At 40.6% G+C, this 21,627-nt stretch overlaps 1 protein-coding gene across 1 annotated transcript in view; it reads right to left on the reverse strand.

The window, feature by feature from the left end:
• Window positions 1–21,627, reverse strand: part of LOC133130620 (nuclear receptor ROR-alpha A-like) — a 53,249-nt gene that overhangs the window by 17,114 nt on the left and 14,508 nt on the right. The gene's annotated exons all lie outside the window — the stretch shown is intronic.

The following is a 21,627-nucleotide window of genomic DNA, read 5'->3' on the forward strand; positions in this document are numbered from 1 at the left end:
ACAAGCTAATATTTTCTACTTGAGATCTTAAGTCTTATTACAAGACTAAAATGCTTGTTAAGACAATCACTTATTGTAGTGCAAAAGATTTTTATTCAAATGACATTTTCAGAATTTACTCAAGCAAACTCTGAAAATACTGATGGTGAAATTTGTAGGAACGATCATGATCTGGATCACCAGAGAACCATGAAAGAAGGAGTGAAATTCACTCATGCCACTGTGGGCCGCACTGCAAACCAAAGCGGCGAAAACCTTATCAAAGAGGTGAATGCCACACATTCAAAAAGCCACTTGATGCTTACAACAGTGACCATAGACAGTGTACTCTTTGGGGTATCTTTTTCATAGATACAAATCATGTCTAAGATCTTTTTGCCCTTTGAAAAACTCAGCACAAAGCACCCAGCATAGGCTAACATTTCTTATGATCAGCAACCACTGAGACGCTCAAAAGAAGGCACAGGTGTCTCTGTCCAATGACTGCAAAAACCTAACTGTTTATGGCCGTACAACACTGAACAGACAATGTTTTACTTTTAACTTAGTTATTTTTGTCAAAGTGAGACTCACTAGGGCCTCCACACAATGGGTTATCTAACTACCACAATTACAAAATTGCAAAATAAATAATTTACTTTGTTACCTGAATTCAGTAAACATTGTATAACATTGGAAGAACATACAAATGCACTTGGAATAGTTTTTCTTTATCCAAGGAAACAGGCCAGAAGCAAACAACATTATTAGTATTGCTGAAATAAACATACAAGCAATATAGCATATCTCAGAAAAAAGAAATACTGAATTATACACTCAGTGATCACTTTATTACACCAATTGTTAATGCAAATATTGAATCAGCCAATCAACTAAATGCATAAAAGCATGTAGATGTGGTCTAGAGGTTCTGCTGTTTTTCAAACCAAATGTCAGAATGGGGAAGAAAGGTGATCTAAGTTACTTTGGAATGATAGTTGGTGCCAGACAGGTTGGTTTCAGAGAAAACTGCTGATCTCCTGAGCCAAAGCTGACAGGAAGGTGACAGTAACGCAAATAACCATGCATTACAACAGTGGTATGCAGAAGAGCATTTCTGAACACACAACATGTCAAAGCTCTAAATGGATAGGCTATAGTAGCAGAACACTTAATAAATCTAAAAAATAAATCTAATAAATACCTAATAAAGTGCTCACTGAGTGCATGTTCAATCACTGTTGATATTTACTTTATAAGAATTCCACGCCCAGACACATTCAATAAGCTTGTACTAAAGACTTTTTTCTTCCATCCAGGTTTTCATAAAACCTACTGTATATTCATTATATTTAAAGCCTATGTAAAAATAACACTTGCATTACTGTTACTGATAAGGCAAAACACAACGTGAAAATCTGAGCCTTCACAATCGAAGAACAGCATACTGTCCCTTTCTGGTTACTCAAACAACAATACCCAGAGCCACCTGCATTGCCCATTACGTTGCATTGACGCCAAAAGGGCTTTCAGTAGAACAGTTCAATCAAACCAATCAACCACTGTGAAAGGACTTTCATTGGGGGGAAAACCTGAGCAAAATGTTAAACCGTCAACATAAAATGTTTCCATCACCATTCCTCCCCAATAGAAATGCCCCTGTCCATGAAAAAAAACAAAACCTTTTGAATTGGATTGAAAAAAGCAAAAGCTATCCATTCAAGGCTGTTGTGGACTGTAGAAATCAGACCAGTGGGTTTGTTTTGCACAGATGTGTGTCCAAGCAGGCCTGGGCTGCTCAGAAAAGCATGGAGATGCATGGACCCAGAGACATGCCACATAGAAGCAGGTGTGGATCGAGCCAGCCAGTATAGCAGGGAACATCACACTGGATGCACTGCACCCATGTGTGGTTGGTGAGCTAATGCTAATTCTAATAAAAAATAACTCCTTTAATTGCCATTATACAACGGATAGGTTCGGTCCATTGTCTCTATTGGTCAGGCAGCGTTCCAGCCGTGCCAATATCCACGATATATGCACGGCTAAATGGAATGTTCATACAACTTTTAAAATTACTCCGTGTTTGTAGATCACCGTTATCTACTTTGTAATTGAAATTAATGTAACTTAACGTTATCATCATCTCGCCTCTAGTGGCCTACCAAAGTAAAATAACTTAGGCAACATCCTTGGATCGAAATATCAACAAGAACACCAAACCCAGGCAAAGCAAATGATGATCGATAATGACACTATCAGTTATTTCAATAACTGCACGTTATTCGGCAGTGTCCAGATAAATATCTATAACAAATGTTAATGCAGTGAGGATACATTATTGCAATAGCGTTGCTTAGCTAAGGTTAGTGCAGTGGGGATATGTTAGTACCGTTGCTTCGATAGTGGCGTGAGGATACATTACTGCTAGCTAATGTTCACAATACCATTGCTTAGCCACCAATAATCTACTGTTCAGCGGAAGAATACATTTACCATAAAACACATAGTGCCATTAAAAATATATTAATTTAAAGTTTGTTTTGTCTTTCTTTCGTGAAATTTTGAAAGATAAATGTGGTAACCATTATATAAAAGCGTAAGCGTAGAAAAGAAATACAGTACAGTACGTATATACACATTTACCAGCATGGCAATATTAGAATAAATAAAGATAAATAAAGAAAACAAAATATGACTGGAATATTAAAAGCTTTCTAAACACAACATAGACAGACAAGCATAACCACTAAACAGAAGCCAGTGCTGCTAGAATACTTAATGACTTCAATTTCTGCAATCACTCTCTGCCACGTTGTTCTGCAGTGTTCTGAACATTCATGGAGCCGCAGATTTGTATTGCCTCAGCACATCTCACCTACACAAAATTAATTTGCTTCAATCAACCTCCATCTCTCGGCTTCTACCGAACCGGGAGGCTGCTGGTGGGTCATTTGGAAAATGCTGTTGTCCCTCAGGCAAGCCTAAGGGCTGTCCTTTGTATCAAACAGCTGAGCCGCTAAGCTAATACCAGAAGCTTTGTGATTCACTGTGTTACACTGGTCCCAGGCCTTCAGAGACCCCGAGTAGCTGTGTTTGCAGTGATAGTCACCAAAATCCACCCTGTAAATGCTGCATTAGCCCTCATTTCATTTAGCAAATGCAGTAGAGAGTGACATGCACTGCATTACTGTCAATTACACACTGCAGTCTTATTTAAGCATGCTGCGATGGATATAAGATCGTCACTAATAAGAGGAATCCTTCACACTTTGGTATATTCTCTTGTGTAATATTAGGTTAGTGTAACTCGTCAGAGGGGATTCGAAGCGGGTATTGAAATGAGCAGAAAAGTCACAGTCTGATGATCTCTGAGATTAGAGTCATTTCTCTGTGGGCTTTTGTGCTGCCGCAACTCGCTTCTGTGTATTAGCTCTGCACTGTTGTGTTTTTATTTTCTTGCTTCCCCTGTATGAATATTAACAGGGCATTGTATTTGTACTCCCATAGCATTTTCAGCTTCATTACTTACATAATTTGTTCTGACATGCACTCACAACAGCTTGGGCACACTGTAATTATGGCTGGCCTTGGTCTAGCAGGAGGAGCTGCATGCGCAGGGGCTGCCCAGCAGGGGGCAGTGCAGAGCTGCGGCTGAGGCCTCCAGGCATCGCTCGGGGGCTGCATGTCGGCCCGCTCTGGGCTCATGGACATTTATTAAACCTCTTTCCCTTTTTACTGTGTGAACATATCGCTCGATGATGCACCTCCTCCAAAGAGCCAGGTGTGGCTGCATACCCTCTTAGAGGTTACAGGCTAGACACTGTCAAGTGAAGGGGGAGCAGAGGAGACAGAACAAAAACATGCTGAATCAAAAAATATTGTGGTTAGAACAGCTTAAAGGTGTTATTCCACTAGCTAAAAACATTGAATTGTGAGCCGCAATTAAGACCACGATAAGCCTTTTAGTTTTAGTTCTGAGAATTTGTGAAAAAAGTTGCATCTCTCTTTCCACAACATGGTGTTTGAGTCTTGTTTACTATTATTTGTCCTGCTAATTATGCACCACAGTCCTGGAACTGCCTATTAACCCAGCCTGTAAGGAGGGAGTATAACTCTGCAACTAGGAACACATGTTGTGAGCCCCCTTCTCCCTTCTGAGTTCAATTCAAAAGAAAAACTATTGGACAGAAGAAGCGTATGGAAGGGACGTTACCGGTGGCAAAGCAAACATAAGATCAAAGCTTGAATGTATGCACTTTGAATATCATTTCAAGAGACGAGTGGTATTAATGTAAAGGTTGGATTTTACTAAATATATGAAGTTATCAATAAAAGTGCCAGAAAATGCCAACAGAGAATAAGTGAATAAGAATGGGTGTCTTCACTTCAAGCTGCACAGGCTCAGGTTACAGAACGGATTAAGAACTCTCAAAACTGCCTGACAGAAAGCCCCATGTTTAAGTGCTGTGAATCAGCAAGCCAATGTTTATTTAAACAATTATCAACTTTGATTATGATCTGCTAGGCCTCCTCTCTGAAGGAGAGCCTTGACTTGCACTTGACCTTCCCGTAGTTGCTGACCACAATTTGCCCAGTCTCGTTCTTCGGAAAAAGGGACGTTTTTTTCTGTCTACCACTTCAAAGATACAAATATTCAGAAGAGCAGCCTCTGCTGCTGTGCCTTTCATCACATTTTCCTGCCATGTTCCACCCCAGTGCCCACTTACGCATCACATCAAAGTGCGTGTCTTAGACCGTGCTGCGGCACTGATTGTGGCTTTATTTCAGCATGAGAAAGTTCACAGAATATGTCGCGAATACGCAGAAGCAGAAGAGGGAGGCAGCAGTCCGCTGCTCTTTCCTTCTGAGAGTGGCATCCATGTTGGGGATGAATCTCCAGCTCTGTCTCAGGCATCATCAACAGGCTGACCTCATGTGCGGGACGCCTTGCACTGACACGCCTTTCTCTATCACCCGGTAACCAGCCAGTGTTCACCCGCTCTCGCATTCCCTGTGATCCCTGAACCCCGTGCTTTACTATTACTGCAGCGCAGAAGGGGAGGTTCCCCCGGCACCCTGAAAACCCCCTTAAAACCGCTGAAATCAGCCTCACGATAAGAGTCTTCTTAGTGTGAGCGTTTATTCTGTCACTGCTTAAAAGCGCAAGCCGTTAATTTGTACCCAGAGAGCATCTCTTGGAGAGGATTCAAAGTGCAATGTTGACATAATACAAGAGTATAAAGTCGACTAAAATTCTGCTGCGACTTCTGAAAGCTACTCTAATCAGCTGCTTGTTGGAAAGATAGCTGATTGATAATTTTCTCAGTCTTACCGGAGGTGATCGCTCCATTTCGCATACAATGCACTATGAATCCTGCCCTGTTTGTGTTTTGCTAAGTAGCTGGTCTACTTTATCTGAAAATCAAAGCATTCGGATGGCCTAAGATGACACTTTCATTGTTAACACATTTTTGTGAGTAAAGGAGGTGCTTTGGTTTTGTATGTGTGAGGAGCGACTTATCGCTGTTCCTCCAGGGTGTGAATTTATTTTGCAGTCGCACAGGAAAAACATTTTGACCACACTGTTCTTCATCAGCAGAGTGTAGGCAATTTCCCTTATGCTTGGATTTATCCTTGCTTTGTACGTGTAATTATTCTGCATCCGCACACACCTTCCCTTCTTCACACTTACTGAAAACCCAATAGAAACAGCTTGGTTAATCACATTCTAGACTAGAATTGCCTTGAACTCTTGAACCAATGACCGGACCGACCTGACCTTAGAGGATGGAGATCATGTTTGACACTGTGGAACAACCGTGGCCATAATACTGCAGTTATGCTGAAGGCTTAACCGCTCACAGGCCTGGACCATGTACATCTGAGCGCTCCTGAGGATAGGCCATTGGAGCTGAAAGGTGCCAAACTGTGTTTGTCTCAATGGCAGCACATGGATGACTCCTTCAGACAGTAATGGAATTACCCATTTATCCAAGCAGGCTCCTATACTCACTCAACAGTTTGCTCGTATAAGGTCTTTTTGATCATATCTCACACATATACGCATCATATTCCTTTCATCCAACCTGTGATCTGATCTTTAAAAAAAGGTAAAGCCAAACACCGGAGTTGTCCCTGCGCTCACTCGGACAGAGATGAAGTTGACCACCGAAAAGGGGACATGCAGGCGTGTGTGTGCTCGTTGACATCTGTCAGTGACCAGATGACGCAATGGCAAAGCCCGTTGTTGGCCCGTTATGTAAGAGGTTGGATGGACACACAAGGACTGCTTTCAGGGCAGCATAATGTGTGCAGATTAACAGTGTCTCTCAACTACAGTGCACAGGGACAAACAAGGTTTAATCAACAATTTCCCCATAAAACACAGGCTGAAAATAACCAGTTCATGTTTAGTATATTTTACATATAAATGCATTTGCCATTTCAGGCATGCATATTTATCAAAACTTTCAGAGAAAACCATTGCATCAGCTATGTTTCTATGCAACTATAAAAATGTACTGTACTGATCTTTTGCCTTGCAAACTAAACAGTGACTCACACAAGTTATTACACACACAAAATGCCGTTTTGCCTTAGAGCAACATAGTTCTCCACATTCATAAAAAGGTTGTATAAATTTGAAATTGAAAGCCATGAATTTTGTGAAAATGGAAAAAAGCAGCTTGCATCAGTAATGTAGTTATTCAAACTCTGCTCGGGAAGGACTTTTATTGCGCGTAACTGAGCATGTACCATTTCATATTCCCAACTGAGTTCAGAAGAAGGTTATGTGAAAGTCAGCGGACACAATAAAGAGCACACATTGACGAGCATAAATCTGTCATCTGCTTGGAGATTGTCATGTGTTGGCACAACACTGCACACCGTCTGATTTGCCCAGAGGTCTATGAGAGAATCTTTTCAATCTCTGTGTTTTCTCCAGCTAATGCCTTCTCCTGGGGATTCCTCAGATCATCACTGGAATCATAGAGCACTCCCCATTTAAGGGGGAAAAACCCGGGGAAGGCAACAGACTGCAACGGCATGAGAAACGTGGAGCAACCGCGTCTGCTTAAGATTCCACACTGCCTCGTTCTAAGTGGCTTAATGAAGGCCTAAAACAAAACTCCCAGCCGTGGGAAACCTTGCCATCGTCAGATTTGAGGACGCCATTAAAAAAAAACAGCTCTAAGCTGCAGTGTGGTTTCTTTGGAAATGACTCGTGCGTGGAGGTCCCATTGCTAGCCTAGGGCTGCTTTGGCTTTAATTCATGCGTGTGTTTGTATGGGCGCACATGTGAGGATATTAATATTTCAACACTTGATGACTTGATGAGACGCCTTGAAAGCCACCGGCATTTCGTTATTTATTCCACTCTCTTACTGATACCCACCGAACATCAGACATGGAAAGAAAGGGGAAATAATTCTGGAACCTCCAGAGAAAGCCATCATCATATCTCTCTGTCTCTCTCCCTCCCCCCTCTGTCTCCCTCTCTCTCTATTTCTGTTTCTCTCTCTCTTTCCAGAAGAACAGTAATTGGGCCTCTAATTTATGTGTTGTCGTGGTGCAGATGGACGAGATTCCTGACTGAGAGACTGTGCATTTGCACTCCAGGGGATACCACAGAAGTCTGGGTTTACAAAGCAGACAAGCTCTGCTCTTCGAAGTGGAGGGGGAGCCCTGCCTCCTGGCACCAACCCCCAACTCTCACCCCTTCCACCTGTGCCACACTGCCTCTGAAGCTCAAGCACCCCCGTCATCTTCACTGTAGCCCACCTCTCATCCAAGGAACCATGACAGAAAGGCCATCAGGAGCTCTGGTTGAGAGACAGGAACACGGTACGGTGCACCCCTTATCCCGCCAGCCAAAAATCTACCTCTGAATGTGATTCCAGAATACCATTCACTATTTATAGTCTATTTATGATTTATGTACGTATGTACTGACCAGCCATATTATCTCCATGCAGTCTGAGTAACGGTCTTGGAAAGTTTGTAATTATTACTGCAAAAAAATGAGACAGCACACTACTGTTTAAAGTTTAGATAATGGGAAACTTACAGTACAACATTTTAACCATTTAAAAACGTAACAAAGAATAATCCAAAAGGGTTCCAAAACTTTTGCACAGGGCCCTTTTCCTTTTTTATAATTTATAACCTGCCAAAAATTAAAATAAAAAGCAATCTTTGTAGAAAGGTCTCATGTTTAACTCTGTACCATTTAGAGTTCATGTTTGCTTTTGATCACATAAAGATTCATTGTAAGAGACATTTAAACCAGGGGTTCCCAAATGTTTTCACCCCACTGTAAAGCTGGAAATGTTTTCACCCAACAGAATAATGAAAGCATTACAATGCATTTTAAAACTATGCAGACAGACAGTACATTATTCAGCTGAGTTGATCACTGAGCACATTAATACCAGCTGTGTGAAGATATTGAACTCCACAATTGCACAGTCCGTGGTTAAAGCTCAATAATTAGTCTGGGAGCTGCTTGAGAACTGTATTGCACAGCCCAAAGAAACCCTAAAGGCTCCTCTGTGCTATGAATATAACAGAATGGCTATTCAACACAGTAGAAAATATGGATAATGAACCCTTCAAAATATATTCTGAAATTACACAGGGAAACCATTACCAGACAACAGGCCTCAGGTAATACACAGCGGGAATAAACACTGCCAAACCCAACCACCGTGTTATGGCGATAATTGCACCATTACCATGTAACAGCTTTGACTTTTGTTGGGCTTTTGCATGTGCTACACAAAGTAAAATGAATACTGTATGTGCGCTACACATAAGAAGGCAGTATGAAAGTACCTACTGTATGCCTATGTGCACATGTGTGGATGCAGCTTAAACGGTAACTTCATTTCACATACTTAATGGCAGGTTTCAGACAACCTGAAATAAAGTAATGAAATTTTTTTGGGCATCTCCTGAAGGCATGCAGAACAGTGCTCTGTACTGGGGATGGGTGGTGGTGTTCCTGTAGGCTTTTCTCCTGTTTTTCAAGTCCTGTGCTGTTTGGGTTGGAAAACCTCCTTGATCCACGTGATCAGAATGAAGGCCATTTTAACTGAGGTTAATTGTCACAATGAGGGCTCTGTGGGGAGAATGCTTCATGCTTTATTCAAATTATGACTAATTATGATCTCAGAATGCAAATAAAAATTCCCATGAGCCTTTTGGGTAATGCCTGAGATGTTTTAAATTTTTTTTATTCCAGCTCTGGAGTTCACGGCTAAGGAGCTCCCCCACAGGGCAGCAGCCAGAGAATCCACTGCAGATTACAGTTCACTACTAGCACCCAATCAAAGCCAGAGGAGAGAGACTCCAGGCAGTCGCGACACAGAAAGATGACAGTGACTGACCGATAGGCCTGGGACCTGACCTACTGATGCAGCTTCAAACACAGCGGTATTGTAAACGCACGCCATTTTCATTTATTTTCACCCTCTGAAAACCCCCCCCCCCATTCATGAATGTCAGTAATGGCTCTGTATACAAATAAAAATGAATCGTTAGAGTTACATAACTAATTTATGTCAATAGGTTCCACATAATTGAGCTGCATAGCATCAAAATTGTATTATTTAGTTTACTTAAACCAAGGTAACTGAGTCAGTTATGTTGGTTTAACAAATAATACAATGTACTAAATAATACAACTCTACTCAACTCATAACCGGCTTACACAAGTCCAACATTTTATTTTTTGACAGTCAAAAAAATGTCAAATGTTTCCATGCAACTGAGTAAAGTAACTTGATTCATGAACATGGATTTAAAATCTAAGAAGTTGCTTAGAAATTGCTTGGAACCACTTAGCCAACTGCAGAGATGGGAGGGTACATTGTTGGTGTGTTATCCCACACAAGCACAAACCTGCCTAGCTATTCAACCTGGTTCTGTGGAAGGGATTCACCTTGTGACCCAGTGCTGTGGACCAGATCAAACCAGTGACCCAGTGCTGTGGACCAGATCAAACCGGGATTAGGCTCCTAAGTCTGTTGCAGCCTTCGGCACTGTCAGACACTGCAGATGCTTTGTTTCCTGTGCCCTGGGCCCACCCTGCCAGTCAGCCACTCCTTCCACTGTAGATCCAGATCCAGACTTATTCATTTGTAAAAATCACACTGCAGTTCTGCTTGCTATTAATGCAGCTTGAAATAAATTGCACTAAACCAACCAGTCTGGTTCCAGCACAACAGTGGAAAAGGGCTGTAGAGCAAATGTTAAATAAGACTAAGGTATAGTGTCTGTTTGCAAAACAACATATTTTCTGTCAAGGCCAGTTCTTAAAGGGCCGGAGTATTGATTGATTAAAGGACTGCTTATAAAAGAAAGAGCAGCAGTAGGCAGTTGTAGGTCAGAAAACCTTAGAAAGCACTGTAACCTGAAAAGCACTTAGAAGAACAAAATAAATAAATAAAAAAGCAGAAAAAGCTCCCGGAGGAAAAATTAACTGCTCCATTCGCATCATAGACAAAGAGACTGCTTTTCCAGAGGTGTTTGATTGTTTGATTTACGTGACTCAAGAGGACGCTACCATTTCACTGTTTAAATCATTTGAGGCAATAAAAAAACAAAAACAATTATGCAGCCTCCACCACTCCATCTGCATGTTCTGCAGTTGTAACACACACACGCAGGCACACACACATTACGTTACTGAAACTGTTCTCACAGATTTACAGAGATACAGTCTAACTGAAACCCGATGCAAGCCAACCTTAACTGATCTGCAGAAAGTCAGGTTTCCTCAATGTAATTAGAGAGAAAGCCTTGTGAAATACTCAAGCCAGAGCTAAGGCTTCTCAGCTGTTCAGTCCTCATCTGTATGATTTGCTTATTTACTGTACTCTGATTGACTGCTGAGGTCTGTGTATTTCACAAGTGGAGAGTGCAAACGAATGACGACAAAAGCTAACTCACCTGATTAAGATGCATAGATGTACAATGAATTACATTTTGACTGAGGAAATGTACTACCATACCATAGACAACTACCATCGACAGTGTCCAAAATTCTACACCACAGTGCACTGCCATAGGAAGCGTATTTTGAGCCCTATACTTCAGAACATGCAGAAGCTCCACCGTAGGCCAGGGGATGAGTGTGGCAGGAGAGTGCAGTGCAATGGCACAGGTTCTGTGTGTTCCATAATAAGCTGCAAAAAAGTTTTCTCGCCAAACAGCCTTTAATCACCGTCTTTGTCTGAAAAGAAAACTAATCAATTTATCAGTAAAAGGAACAGGCAAGTAGACCTGCACACATTAAAGAAACTATATATTTTGGAGTGGAATTAGATTTTTAAAAAATGTATGCATACAAATTGTACACTATTCAATGAATCAAAAAGCTTGATGCATATGAACAGAATTACTGCACAGAAAAACACACATCTAAATGTTGGGTCAATCACACATAATTCTTACAGTTCTTGTTTGATGCTGATTTTCTACCTCACGGTTTTATAACTTCAGGAACATTACCATGGCCCTTTTCAAAGGAGGGAGGGGGATTAAGCAGTCACACACGAAGGCTGCTTCCCTCAGAAACCTGGGGAAAAGGAGGGGTTCTGCGCCCACAGCTACCTTTCAGTGAACCTGCTTAGTGGCAGCCAGTGAATGGGCTAGGAGCTCTAATCCTGGGTAAATAAAGACGTACACAGATTAATGATTATATAAACAAACCCAAAAGACCAGGATAATAATCAGCCTGTTCTACCTCCATAGCAAAAGCTCTTATGAGTCAGCTGACAGCCCTTAAATGCAAACAGTTCCCCCTGAACTTGCCTGTGTCCACACTTAATGGCCTCATTAACACCAGGGACCCATCGATACTTTCCATCGGGGGGATGAGGGCCAGAGCCACAGCGCGGGGATGAGGGAGCCTGCACTGGAGACAAGAGCCTGTGCACAATACCTGGCTCTGATCCACCACCCTGCCAACCATCCCACACAGACAGGGCCTGTCTGGCCTCACTGCGCTGTCAGAACACAGGCCAAATCTGCCCACTCTTACCCACCCCCTGTTTAAGGACTGACGTTAAATCAATGCCAACAGAGGAAAGGTTTTCAGACCATATGGAAAAAAGCTTTAGTGATAAGATTTCTGACCAGAGGCATGATGAGCACAAGAAATACAGTTTAGCAGTTCTCAGAAAACACAAGCATTTATGTACAGTATATTTTCATGTGTCCCTAGTGCAGTGCATAAAAAAAAACTTCAGTTAAGGGGTGGAGCTAGGTTGTTATACATATGGTTGTGAGGCATGGTAAAATATAGAGTGTCACATTTAGAATAACACTGCTGCATCTAAACCTTCACAAAGACATCACACAAGCACACCTTGACCTTATTGTTAACGGCCAGTGTGAAAAGGTAAAATCATCTCTGCCTTTAAAGACACTATGTGCACAATATTCTCCCAGTGTCACAATGGGAGGAAGCAATTTGTTTGCCATCCTAGGCATACAGTATAGCCCAGGCCACAGTCTCCACATGGAACTACAGTTCCCAACATGCACACACCCCAACATCCACATGGAACTACAGTTCCCAACATGCACACCAATCAGAATCGAGCCACCGCTGGGTTATGCTTTACTTTCCAAGACAATTGGATCATTGTAGGCAGATCAATTATTTTTCACTCAGGTTTCACATTTTCCCCAGAATGTGCATGCTGAGAGCAGACCAAGTCACGAAGGACTACTGAGAGTGGAAGTGTGAACGTGTGTGAAAGTGGTCATTGGACAGGCAGGACTGGGGTCAGGAGCTGAGTGGGAGAGGGTAAACATTTGGTCTCGGGAGAGTGAGGAGAGAGAAAATGAGCTGGAGAGGCCTCTCCTCAGCGGGACGCCTGTTCTCCAAGATGAACGCAGAAATAAAAACCATTTAATGAAGGGTGAAGGAGAGAACCTCCGGGACCCCTGAGGCAAATTCATTAGGAGATGAAAAAGCCCCCCCCCCCCCCTTCCATAGTAAATCGCTGCCTGCATGAAATCCTGGACATATTTCATTTAGGACCCATGTGAAAGTGAGCCATATTGGCCCTGGCTCCAATCTTACACAACAGTGAGAGCTGATAACAGACAGGAGCTATGAGGCTGGAGATAAGTGAAACGGCATGAACACATCTCTCAGCCCCTCTCCCTCAACACTGCACATTCCCTCTCCAACACCGATCACTACGGCTTATCCCATACGGAACCATCCAGGAGGTCAATACCACATTGCCCACCACGGATGACAGAGCAAGGATACCACAAACATTCCTCGATTTACATACAGACAAACATACATACATACACAAGACATATGTATTTAACCATATCTATACACACACTGTAGACACTGAGGAAGCACTCTCTGGCTCAGGACCCAAAATGAGAAAAACATATTCTATAAATGTAAGCTCTAAGTGATAAAGTCTTAATCCTGGGTTTGATTCTGCTACAGTACTGTAGAGCACACTACCTAATTGGATACCATAAACCAGTCTGTTTTTCCTTCTGAGACCATCACGTCCACAGGTACTTACCTTTGACGTTTTGTGCATTCACACAGCAGTGTATTTACTGATGTATTGGGCTTATATAAATTAAAATGTAGTTGCAATTCACAGTTGGGGCTTAATCCTGTAGCATTATGTAGTGCCCTTAAAGTATTAGGATATATCACTGATATTTTAGAACTACCATTAAAAAATCAGCCCTGTTTAAATGTTATGAGGAAATTGATGTAAGATGTTACATGTATAACACATTTGCAGTGGGCTTATAAACTTCAAAAATAATATAGTGTAAATTCATAATTAGACCCTATAAGGTATAATAGTGGCATGATGGAGATTTACAGCCTTAATATAGACTTTAATACATACTTAATATTAACACTGGAATGGGATATGTCATCTCAAATATCTTGTGATAACACTAGGAAGGACCTTGGTTCCTGTCCTCGCTGTTTACATTTAAATTCTACAATTAATCAACTACAAAATAAAAAAACATTTAATATTTAAGTATATGAATTTTAGAATAAAAATGGCTTGTGTTCTATTCTTATGAAATTATCAGTTTATTAAGACTGTCTACTTTCCTTGTTAGATATGTATAACCATTCTCATATAATTAGCAACTCTTAACCTTGTGGGTATTAGTCCTTCCAGAGTTAAGGATTTGTACATCAAAGCACATATTTCAATACACTGTAGTTGGTGCTTGAAATTATAGTTAATTTGAAACCTGCAATTATTTGTATGCACATAAACAGCCTAGCCTTTTATGTTTCCTGGAATCTTCAGGGATTTACACTAAAGAATAGTCAATCCATTCTAAAGAGCACCAAATATAAAATCAACACTTAGTTCCAACACCCAGGTGCACAGCCCAATCCACACTGTAATGTTGAAAAAAATAATGATTCACTGCAAAAATTTTCTTCTTACTGAGATGATCACTACAGAATAGGCAATGGTGGCATGGCCTGGCTTGAATATGGAGTATGCTTTCTGACTGTCTGAGTCATTTGTCCAAATGGAAATAAATAAATAAATAAATAAATAAATAAATACTGTGAACAGAGACCCAATTTAGTGTTAAATACTACAAATCCAATATATGTAATTCACTGGCAATTTGCTCTAGTGTATCAAAGATTCAGTATGGCAGTAGTCAAATGTCCTCTAATTTGCTGAAAATGAATTTCTTAATGAATAAGGAATGGTATTAGAAGTGTCTCAAGGTAAAAGTATACTTCGTTGGAAACATAAACTGTGTCTGAAAATCCCCTTACTTACCTTACAACAACCTGCCAACAACACTGCCACTGATAAGGCATATGGTTAATGATGATGATGGTTAATGGCAGTCTCCACACTGTGCCAGAGCTCCGATATGCATGCCAAACTGCATTAGTCTCCTTGCAATTTCATACAATACCTGGTTGAGTGTCAAGGCAAATCAAGATTCATGCAGTTTCCAGCCTGTCAGAAGAAGACTGGTTCCAGGTTAATCTTTAACATCCTCTTCAGATTTGTGTGATCATGTCAAATTTATTGTCTGATAAAATGCAGCATCTGAACTGTGGCAGAAATTGGCTTTGACTGATGGCAGTAACCTTGGGTGCCACTAAATGATGATGAATTGCTACCGGCACAGGAGAAACTTCTTGTGTTTAACTTTCAGCTCATGCTTTGAGGCTGTAAACAGCAATCCGCTAATAAACACTACACATTCTGTGGATGAAAATGCCTTAAGACAGCCATGCTTGCTTACTCTTCCCATCTCCATTTTATTAAAGCATGGCTATTCACCCACACCTGTTTCACCTCAGAAGCCAATTGATACATTGAATATGGTTTAAGAGTAGTCATTTCCTCAACATCCATCAGATAATGGAACATAGATGTCAATGTTTATAACCAATAAAGGTTATAAACACTGACTTAGAAACAGCACACTCTGTTTCCCTGGTTATCATAATTTTTTATTAAAAAGATTTTAAAAAGTAAAATGAATGCATGAAAAACTATTTAGACATAGGCATCACAAAATAAAAGTTTTGTTGTGTAACGTCAACCATTTTTTGTATAAAATCTCAAGAACTGTTTTTTGCTGATGACCAACAGACTCCCCGTGCATATTGAAAATGCTACAGTTTTGTTAAGCAGGCAAAAAAATGCTGTGTTGTTTTATGCAAGCCTAACAAATTATACGCCATTGGAAAAGTAATGCCATTAGCTAAATTATGTTATACTGAATTTTCTTACACACGGATGGGGCTAACGCATTTTCTCTGCAACTACATCACAATTACTAGTAAGAGACAGTTGTACTTGGGCTCATTGTGTTCGAGAGAGCCTGTACGTAACGCAGATAATAGCACGTCTATGTACAGTACTTTTGTAGAAGAATAGCATGGCAAAACAGACAACATTGATAATTGCTCCAGAGAAATTCTAAGTAAACAACGGACATCCCATCAACGTTCTCTGGGTTAGCACATTTTAGAATGAGAAACTATTATGCACTTGGTCCACTGGACACTTATAGTACCTTATTTCTTATAATATGTGGATTTCCAAAATACAGAGAAGGTAAGGACCCATGGCAATTCTTTTACCACCCACTGTTACAAAATAAGGAACTGTTGTCGCTAAAGCAATGTCATCTTAAGATAGGTTATACAGATAGAACCGCGAGTTAATGCTTACAAATGGTATATCCTGTAACCATAAAAAAATGAATGAATGCAAAATAAAAACCACACCGGCCCAGCCCTGGGCCAGTGGGACTTAAGGGGTTAACAGAACCATACTGTACCTTCTGTACAGACTACTGTAGTTTTACGTTTTAAGTATATTACTCATATTTCAGCAGTATATAGACATACTGTACATAAGCTCCGAGTTCAGGTGTAGGCCATCTGTGGATTGTCTGAATGTGGATCTCATTTTGATGAGAGTGTAGATAAAGTACTGTGGCTAATGTGAATCCAGAATTAAGAAACATGCATACCATTGTTTTCCTAGCACTAGAGCTCTTCCACATATGGCCTTCCAATTCAAGCATACTGGCTTCTGATGTAGCACTTGGGTGTGAAACATTTGTTACATTTCATGTTATTGTCTCCGATTCCTCTGTTTATTTTAGCAGTCCTGTTTTCAAGAAAAAAAAACAATCTACAGTATTGTACCTTGAATGGGTAGGCAGGCAAATTGGCTGTGACTGTGATTCCTAACTAGGGGGATTTCAATGCAAAGTAAATACAGGTGAGGATGGTCTCCTTTAATTTCATTTAAAGACACAAACATGGACAATAAAAAATTGTAGGTCAGTGCAATTTACTTGAATTTTTTTTAAAAGCCCAGCCTTCTTAAATCATCAACTATTTACTTTTCATTATTTATTAGCACTAAAATATCCATCCAACTCCAACTCCTCTTTAGGTTTAAGCCTGGAATTAGAGGTTTTTGGACAACAATTCACATACAACACAATTACATAATGTGGCACAGGGTATCATGAAATAAACCATTCTTGGATTGGGGCCATGGGATAGATCTGAATTTTGCTGATGTGATCTAGACCCCCACTAATAGGTCCCTGCCCCTCTCACCTCCATACAGATAGTGGAGTTGCAGTAAACCTTTGTGGGCAGTCCTGATAACGGATGGAGGAAACGGAGGTTTAACAGGAAAAGCAAGCCTTGAATCGTCTCGGAGGGAGATGGACACATGCCGGGACACTCTAGTCATGCCGTGCTCAAGGTTTGAAATCGATTTGTTGGCAAAGGAAAGAAAGGAAATGAATGCTGAATGTCCTCATCTTATTATCTTATGCGTCCAAATCATAAGCAGGTGGGCTGAGTTGAGCAGGCATGTATAACATATAACAGCTATTCTGGTTCCAGGGAAACGTAACCCAATCTGTACAGGCTGTAAATACTATAACCTGTAGAATCTACGGGACTTTTCCGTAGTATGTCTGGTTGTCTTTTTAAATCATGCAATGACATACAAAGAAACATGACCCCAAAGATTAACATTAGACAACATTAAAGTGAAATGTAGGCCCATCGCATAAATACCAATGAGAATTTTAATTTTACCACTAACACTAACAAATAGCCTAGTTCCTGGACTAAAGTCAACTGTGCCATCACTCCCCCCAAAACAAACAAACAAAGACACTATTTCATGCTAATTAGCATCTTCTGATATAATATCAATTGGCTGGCATAAATAAAATAAAATTAAAACACAATCACTCTAGAAAAAGTACACAGGATGGCTACTCCCTCACAGTAGGGAATAGTTCTGTTTGCTGCTGAGCTTAGCGATGTCATGAAAACAAGTTACAGTACCACTTGGGGCTCTCTGACTGTAATCTAAAGATAGCTGCAGGTTATGCAACTTAGACCTAGGAACACATTCAAGAGCTGGGACTTTTCATAGTCAGGTCAGCTGCCTGACTGCTGTAAATAGGCATGGCACATACTGGCCCTGAAATACCAGGATGGGGATTAGGGCTTAAGCCAACCCTTTGGGTAACTGGAGATCTGTATCGCGCTCAAGCTCTGACCCCAGGAATTGTGACTCTGGCTCAGGTGAACACAGCCAGCGGAGGCCCATCCTGGATCGCAGTGATGATGTGATTTGAAACGTGCAATATGCTCCCACTCTCAGGCATTGGGGCTTTGCCTCATGCTGTCCAGGCTGAAGCCTGATAAAAATTAAAATGCATGAGATTATCAGGTCTCAGCAGGACAGACTTGATAATGAGCAAGTTGAGCAACGCCATGTGAAAATGCCCATCTCGCAATCCAGGGAAGCACCATGTCTGGGATTTATCTGATGTCTTCATTCTCTGTATTCAGGTTAACACCAGAAATATTATTAACTGACAGGCTTTTTCCATTTCTTATTCAGAGATATGATAACTTTTTGTAAATTACTTTTCAATAGTTCAATTATATGGTGTCAGAAAAGTTTGCAGCTCATTTACCAGAGATATTTGTAAGTTTTTCCAACAAAGAAACATTTTTCTAAAACTGTACAACTTTTTAGAGGAAGACACTATTTCATGCTAATTAGCATCTTCTGATATCTTTTGATATCAATTAGCTGGCATAAAAAAAAAAACATTTCTTCACTGAAGTACTCTAAATGCCCCAAATATAAAACTCATGATTGGGAACTCATGTTCCCTTCATTTTAGGTTCATTTAAAAATCCTTTGAAAGTGAATCTTTGTCAGAGTTATTATAGACTTCACCATTACCCAGCATGCTGTGTTCAGCTGCATTGTTTATAACCCTGTTCACTGGCGAGCTTCTTTGATACCTCATAGAGTGCCGTGCAATGTCAACAAATGTAACTGCCAAAATCTTATCAACTGTAACTGCCAAAATCTTATCAAATGTAACTGCCTAGATCTTATCAAATTTAACTGCCAAAATCTTATCAAATGTAACTGCCAAAATCTTATCAAATGTAACTGCCAATATCTTATCAAATGTAACTGCCAAAATCTTATCAAATGTAACTGCCAAGATCTTATCAAATGTAACTGCCAATATCTTATCAAATGTAACTGCCAAGATCTTATCAAATCTAACTGCCAAGATCTTATTACATTTGAATGGAAAAGGAATACCAATTGGGGTGCAATTAAAATTAAATTTGATTCAAACACACAACTTTCTACACGTTATTCTGGCCCCAAAAGGCCTCCTATAGCACATTGGAATGTTTTCAAGACACACTGCGATATAATATGCTTCGAAATACCCCAGAGATAAGGATGGAAGGGGAATGCGATTTTCCCCTCCTAACATCCACCATCCACTACATACTGGATTAGTACAAAGTATGAAGAAATGACTGCACTCATTTGAAAACATCATTTAAGTGTTTTTTTCCCCCAATAAAAACATGGTTGGCAACAGAGGGAATTGTGCATTTCTAAGCCAACTGTAGAGGTTTCACAGTTTCTGACAATGTCTTACAGACCGCATCTGGTCGGAGTGAAAAATGAACCATTTTGGCAAACACAGGCCGTGTTATTAACTGAGCAGGTTTTTGGGAGGTACTCCTACATCAGTGCATAAGACTGCTGGCTAAGGGACAGTCAGACCTGACAAAATGGCTGTTCCTTATCTGAGCTATGCATATGAAAGGCTCATTCCATCGACATGACAGATCCCTACCTTGTCACCCAGGGATTTACTGAGATGCAGGAGAAGAGGATGAAAAATAACAACATATCAAATACACATCCCTCCCTCAGCACTGTCAATCACTGCACTGATGAGTGCAGGAGAGGGAGGGAGGGAGGATAGAAAAAACAAGCTGGCAGAGAGGAATAAGGAATCATGCAGCCTTATTTTTACTGGTGAATATTTTATTTATCTTTCATTTGTATACAGTGCTTGAGTATGGGTTAGGATATGTATTTCATCAGCAATCTCGCTCATGAATCACAGAATAAAACATTATGACAAAATTGTTGGATGTAATTCAATCACAGTATACAGCGTGTCATGCTTTAAAACCTTAAAGCCAACACATATGACCTGCATTCATTTTGTATTTTTGATGTGCAGGAAACAAGTAAACTACAGTACAGATTTGTGACAGATCTTACACTGCTTTGTATGATCAAATGGCATGTTAACCCTTTCCACAAAACTATTTACTGCACACACATGGCTGAAGACTTACATTTTTTTGTAGATCACTGTATCTGTATCTAAGGTATTCTAAATTGCCTCAAAATACTGTAGCTATCTGTATAATTATAGTTGTAAAACTGAACTGCAATAAATGCTATATATATTTGAAAAGAAAAGCAGAGGCTCTAATTGTAAATATTTTATGAAGTCTTTATGAAGCAAGCTTATGAATGTTGTGCATAAGCAGCCAATGAAGCCCTGAGGATTTTGTCTGCCTTTTTAAATGATAGATTATTTCAGCTTTTCTGAAAATGGGGGACAAGAGATGTCAAACTATTCTGGTCTGCTGGATCAAACCTGAATCCCAGCCAATGTGTATCTCAGGGCATCTAGAAATGTGTGGGAATCACAGTACTATGCCAGTGCATTGCACACAAGAGTTTGTGTATGAATTCATCGCAGACAGGCTGTTTCACATAGTCAAAGTCACTGCCACTTGTCACAGTCTCTCTCTCAGATTTACAGAAATGGTGGTTACCACAGGGAGGGGATTCACTGCTGTAGAGCATGCAGGGCCTACATGCACACAAATTAAGAGCTCTTCTTCCTCAGCTGCAGTTCCAGAGGAAGGACAGGCGCCTCGGCACGAGAGTGCCGCCATGTACGGACTGGGGTCGATATCGGCAGTGGAGTCAGACGCTGGCTCAAACTCTAATAAACCGGGAGCTTTCTATCTTCAATCTTCATTAGAAAATCGCCATTAAGAATAATTTTCTGCCAACGGTGTGCTTCGATCGGCTCGATTCCTTCACAGAGGAGAGTTACTGTCTCAGTGAACTCAATTAAGGTGTCTCCCCGCTACTTCTCACAACCTTAATGGAAACTAAAGGCAGAAATAAATGTATTTTCCCGGCTCTTGTTGAAGGAAAACAGTGGCGATCTAATCCACACATTGCTCTCTTCCCAAAACTCTGTGTGTACTTTGCGTCTCATGGCGCTGGTCAGATCTGTGGGCTTTAAATGCTTTGACAAATCCAGTCCATGCGTGACATTACCTTCAAGGAGCTGAGGTTTCCAATAAAGTCTGAATTTCTACCACACAGCCAGGCACTCGCAATCTGTTTCCAATAGTCGCTGCCAGGAAATGAGGCTCCCTTGTTGAAAATCAAGATCAGATAAGGCTCTAACGTTTGTTCATTTCACATTTCTGCTGCTTTGACCAATGGTCTCTGCATCACCCTGTTCCTTGGTGGAGGCGTGGGTGACTTCCAACCAAGCCAGTAGTGAAGGAATGGATGCTGTGTAGAAGAAGTGTCAATGCGCATTTTCATTTTAAAGTGTGATCATCTGACTCAAATCAGTGGAGGACCTCAGAAGCTGCTATGTCTGTGTGCAGTACACAGTACACAGTACACTTCAACTACAATCTAAGAATCTACC

Source organism: Conger conger, chromosome 6 (assembly GCF_963514075.1).
Source record: "Conger conger chromosome 6, fConCon1.1, whole genome shotgun sequence".
Lineage (NCBI taxonomy): Eukaryota > Metazoa > Chordata > Actinopteri > Anguilliformes > Congridae > Conger > Conger conger.